This window comes from Eurosta solidaginis, chromosome 5 (assembly GCF_040869045.1).
Source record: "Eurosta solidaginis isolate ZX-2024a chromosome 5, ASM4086904v1, whole genome shotgun sequence".
NCBI classification, from domain to species: domain Eukaryota; kingdom Metazoa; phylum Arthropoda; class Insecta; order Diptera; family Tephritidae; genus Eurosta; species Eurosta solidaginis.
Window position 1 is genome coordinate 235938718 of NC_090323.1, and position 6000 is coordinate 235944717.

Here is a 6000-nt window from a genome sequence, read left to right on the forward strand (position 1 = left end):
AGATTACGCATGACTATGACAGATCAAAATTTTAAATCCCATTTTTCATTTAGACAAAATTTTAAATAAACAGTATATTAATCAGCGACTATGATTACGCAAAAATTTTGATTTGTCAGAAAAAATTAGAAAAAACAACTGAATGTCAAAAAACCTAACGAAATACAAATTGACTCGTTTCTTTTGAACAAACTAGATTATATTTTTCGTGTATTTTCTTTGTTTTTTGGAATATAGCTTACACACTTACACCACTACTGCAGCCGTATTAGGAGGGAGTGCGACAAAAAATTCAAGATAAAATACAAGAAAAAATACATTAAAATAAAGTACTGTCATATAGGTATAATACTAGTTTCAAATTGACATTATAGTACTGTTCGTAAGGAGAGAACTGTCGAATTTAATCACACTTTGTTGAAAACACTTCCTTAACCCTAACGCCATAGTCGTAACCATACCCATATCCATAACCATATCCAATGTGATCGATTAAGGGTGCCTTAACCTAAAAATCTTAAAAATTTTATAAAAATGAAGAAAACGCAAACAATTATAAACATATTCCACAAAAAAAAAGTGTCTTAGTCATAACGTATCCAAAACAATGAATGAGATCTACAAAAAGTTATTAAATTCACTAACTCAAATATTTTTAGGTTATGGATATGGCGAGATAACAAAAACCCATTGGTTGGCTATGATATGGTTATGGCGTTTCCGTATGGTATGGCACCATTAAACGATTACATTGATTTCCATAAGGTAGGTTCGATCAACTGTTTTATCTCGTTATGGTTATACGGTAATAAGTGAACATTAATTGGCCTTAAATGTGTTTGGGATGCACAACAGCAAGGGAAAATTTACCGATAATCAGCAAAAAAAATATTCGTTTGTAAACACCGACTTTGAATTCAGAGAGACTCACGAGAGAACCACAGCACTGCAAAATTGTGAATATTAATTAAAAAAGAACAAACCTGCGGCCATTGTGAATTTGTTGTCAATGCGCTTTCCAGTCTTGCACTATTCGTAAATATTTACGAATAAGAAAAGCAACAGAACAACAGAATACGTCCTTGCAGAGAAAATCGACCTTCTCTGATCCTTTTAATTGCCTTTAAACGTGGTAACAACTAAAATTTACCACAAAAATAATTAACATCATTGTCAGTAAATTCTTTTTATCGTGGTCAAAGTAAAATTATAACGATGTTAATATCCTATTTATAAAAATATGTTACGGTCTGCTGCTGCGGTCTACGGCCATGATCCCCTTGGGAGCGTGTTCACGCGAACACACCTAGCGATGTGGTGAAAGTGGCGATAAAAAGAAAAATATCGAAAAGAAGGGAACAGACAGACCGGCCATCACTAGAAGACGGGGAGAAAAAAAGAAGAAAAAACCACCACGAGTTTCCGAGGAAGAAAAAACTCCCTTTTCCTTTTTGCTGGCGGTCTGAAGCGGTAGAGCACACAACCCTCGTGACCAAAAAGTGGTCAAGTGAAAAATTACAGGATACTTAAGTGCATCCACATATAGTTGGTGGAACTGACGAGCGCGTTCTCAAATACAGATAGTTCACCATCAAAATTTGGGCGGTTTATAGCAATCGTAAAACACTCCTCTACATATGTTCATCGTATTTTCGGAATTCCTCAAAGCCGTGCTTATATACATAGCCAAATTTTGAAAGGCTAAGGAGCTACATACGGGAAGTTTACATTTTAACGTTTTAACCCGAAAATTGTCTCCGAAATGAGTGAATTCAATTAAAAACGAAGTAAGCTAGCCGGTGGCCACGTTGAAACCGTTTTAACCTACTCTCAGGACGTGCTAAATTCCCGAACATCGTGAATACTAATAAATAGTAATTGGAAGGCATCGGCGTTGCCTTCTCCGCGTATGCGAGGAGCGCGGGAATGTTGGAATATTCCCAACGATTGCCACGTAATATACACGGTTCCTCAACTTAGCAATAGTGGTGTTGGCTTAGCGGTGTCATTTCCATCCACACCAACTGCAATAGCACCAACCATATCCAGTGACCCCGGCACCGTCATATGCCAAGACGCCAGACGTACCACTCCTAGAGTGACATATCAACAAACACAGCGCCATTCACCACAGCAACATATTAATGATACACAACAATTGCAACAATTACAATTGCAACAACAAACGCAAAACCATCATCTAAACGAGCTGAGCAAATATTGGGTGGTGTCCAATGGTCAAGCATTGCCCTATAACATTCTACCTAATGGCACGATAATCACACCTCATCAACGCCAGCCAGCAACATCTGAGCAACATACGCACACTCAGCAGCAGCAGGTTCAGCAGCAGCAACAGCAACAACAACAGTACCAACACCAACTACAACAACAACGTTTGAAACTGGGTGAGTCCGTTCCAACTCGGTGAAATTGTATTATGTATCTATGTGAAGTGATAAAATTCGTCACTTACAGATTATCGTTTCAAATTTTTGTAATTCATTCCAAGCACGCTTAATGAACCTAAAGACCCCTTTCTGTAACTCGATTCGAACGTACGGTATATGCATTCGGACACTTTGGTGCTCTTAACTCTGTTGACCCGTCGGATAAGTGCAATGTAAAACCCGTTCTGCAATCTTGCGAATAAGAACCATTGTTCTGTAAAGCTTGTGAAAGGTCAATACAGTCAAGAAATAGAAAACCAAAATTATGAAAGTTTGAGTTCTGCAAATAATTTTATTCCAGTCGAGTTACAGAATAGTGTCACTAGTATATATAGTACCTTACATATTTGAATCAAATAATTTTATTCCAGTCGAGTTACAGAATAGTGTCACTAGTATATATAGTACCTTACATATTTGAATGTGTCACTCGGAACCATAAATTTTTTTTATATACTTACCTGCGAAAGCCATGTAAATGGGTAATGCATTACACATTAGCGACATAGGCCTTTCTGCGAGAGTTATAACCGAGATGCAACAAGGGTTGGGGAGTGATGTCCTTTTGAACCTGGAACAATAAACTCGTTTCAGACGTTTTTTTTTGTATTTTCAAATAACGTCGCGAATGAACCCTTGCACAAAAAAAAAAAAGGAAGAAGAGGAAGAATTCCCCAAATTAAATGAAATACATAAAAATGAATTTAATGTAATTGCACTAGTAATTAAAAACCAAAAGATATTTAGTACATTCAAAATATTTTCTACACTATATACGAAACCACTAGGCTGTAAGACATATAAGGAGTTGAATCCGAATAATTGTATGCGATGTAAATGTAATTCGGAATAAACGTAAACTCTAGCATCACATGTGAAACTTAGAAATTCTCGATAGAATCCTAAAAATTTAATGCATAAGTTATTAATTAGTATGAACTGTCAATAAATCTAAATTGTAAATGGGAATGCTGAGGTCTCCTTTCTTTTAGAGGGCACCTAAGGTATACAGGTAAGGGGCCACCGAAAATTTAGGTGCGTCGGTGGCCATGGTTATTTGAGGGTGGGATAAAGCACCGGGCGTCGCAACACCACCCGCGGCGCCCCCTATGTATATTCGGCCCTTTTCTTTTTATTTTTAAATTTTTCAGCTTTTTTGTTATTGTTTGGTTTTTCAGCGGTTTTTTTTTTGAATTTGATTTTCAGCGTTAGTAACCGGCCATGTCCGGTTCGGTAGTATTTTTGCGTCAGTTTTTTTTTTGAATTTGAATTTAAATTTTTGGAATGTTAACGGTCTGTCCGTGACATCCGGTTCAGCCGGATGTTGTTTTATTTTGTATTGATAAGCGTTTTGAGTCGGTCTCTGCGCTTCTGCCAGGTTTTTTTTGAATTTGACAGCTGCTCGTTTTGATAGGCATGATAGGAACATTTTTCTGCTTATGGCGCAGGAACAGTAAGGTTGGCAAGGACCCGCCCCAGCCGACAATGACTAGCCACTGTGCACCAACACATCATGCCGACCGCCTTCCTTACTGATTCCACTGTAGATGCGTTACCATAACAGATGGCGCCCAACGTGGCGCCTGAAGCGCTGACCGCGGGGGTCAGTCGGGTCAACCTGTGAAGTTGACCATCCCACCAGTCCGAGTGAGCAGCCACAGAGCTGCCACCTACGTTGCGGTGGGATGGTTAGACGGATCAGGTTGTCCGGGCTGGTCATCGGGGGCAGTAGCGGAAGGAGCCACGGACTGAACGTCTTGTCCTCCGGACTTTTGTATTTCACCCAGTGAGGTAGTGCTAAACGCACTTGATTTTTTTTGTAAGTGGGTTTTTGTGTTTCCGGAATGTTGTCCGCAGTCGGCTATGGAAAATTATATGTCCGCTAATTGGGTTTTTTTTTTGTAATGTAAAATTTTTTTTTTTCTCTTTTCCTTGCCGAATTTTGTATCGTTTTGGTATGAGTGTGTGAGTGTATGTGTTGTAGGACCCCAGCTCATCCCACGTCTCAGGTGGCAACACATAGTGCCACCTGGATTGTGACGGGTTGAGCTGGGATTCAGAGTGGCACTCCTTCCTGTCCCACCAGACTGGGGGAGCGGTTCCGAAACCGCTCCACCCATTGCGGCGGAGGCAGGAGGGGTGTCCAGTAAAAATGAACGGGAGGCCTCAACACCCCCAACCAGTCCCAGGGGCAAGCCCCTGGAGACTGCCCCTGCGTTGCGGCTGGGCGTGTTGAGACCAACCCGTGTGTGCCTGGAGTGACCCTAGTGGCCTCAAACCAGTCTCGGAGGGGGGCCTTAAGACCCCCTCGCACTGCGGTTGGGAGCACTAGGGCCAAGTATGAATGTGTTTGTAGTAAATTTTTTTTTTTTTCTCAACCTGTAGCCCAAGTGCCTTCTGGGAATGGGATGTCAGCGTTCCCATTACAATTGCTACCAAGTTTTCTCAACTCCTCGCGTAATTTTTATATGCACATTTTTTTTTCTCAAGGCATCGCCTAAAATATAAGGTAAAAGGGGGGAATTCTGATTTTTTTTTGTTGACCCCTAACTGCGCTACGCGGCAAAAGTTTTTTTAACTACTACGTAACGAGCTACATTTTTTTTTATATAATTATTTTTGATTATGTCACGCGAGCAATCGTTCGGCCAACCGGGGCGAAATACTCCGTTCGGGAGTGCTGGAGGGTTCCGGGGAAACCAAAACCGGGTCGGTAATAGGGGGGCTACCTCCAAGGCCAAGCGTCCTTTGGTGGTGCATACCCCAGTAGGGGGGCAATACGGAAATCCCGCGGGGACTCATATAGGCTCGGGCCCGAACGACGACCGCGACAAACTGGACATACCTGTAAGCACCAGCAATTTAAATGCATCGCTGCTAAACACACACAACATCTCGGGGATAATGACCAATGTGTCGAACTATGCACCAGATGGAGCGGGTGCCTTACCACCAAATCAAGAGGTTGGAAATTTTGGGGACGCTACCAGCGATCAGGCGAACCTCCTAGGAATGCAGGACGAAGCCACTCGTGGAGGCTCGTGGGTGGACGTGCTACACCAACTGTTCCAGGCTTCGCAGGAGGAAATGCGGAGAGAGATGGGCTCAATTAGAGCCAACATGGCCCAGCTCAACGCCGCTCTCGAATCCACGCAGCAAGCACACCAGCAACACAGGAACGCAAGCAGGATGGACCGTAACCCATTGCCATCGGTAGTACCGCCAATGTACCCGACTCCAAGCAGCATAACAGTAAAACCGCAGGAGTGGAAAATCGCATTCGACGGCACTGGGAGTGTAAGCGATTTCCTCTTCAAATTAAACACTTTGTGTGAGCGCACACAATGCCCTGACGAACAAATAATGGCCAGTTTCCACTTATTCCTTTCGGGACGAGCCGAAGAATGGTACTGGCTGTTCACAAAACAAAACCCAAATGCGACATATGCCTTTTTGTGCTACTCCTTAAAAAGAGAGTTTGGCACCTTGAAAACGGACCACGAGATCATGATGGAGATCTCCATGCGCAAGCAAAAGGCAAGTGAGTGTT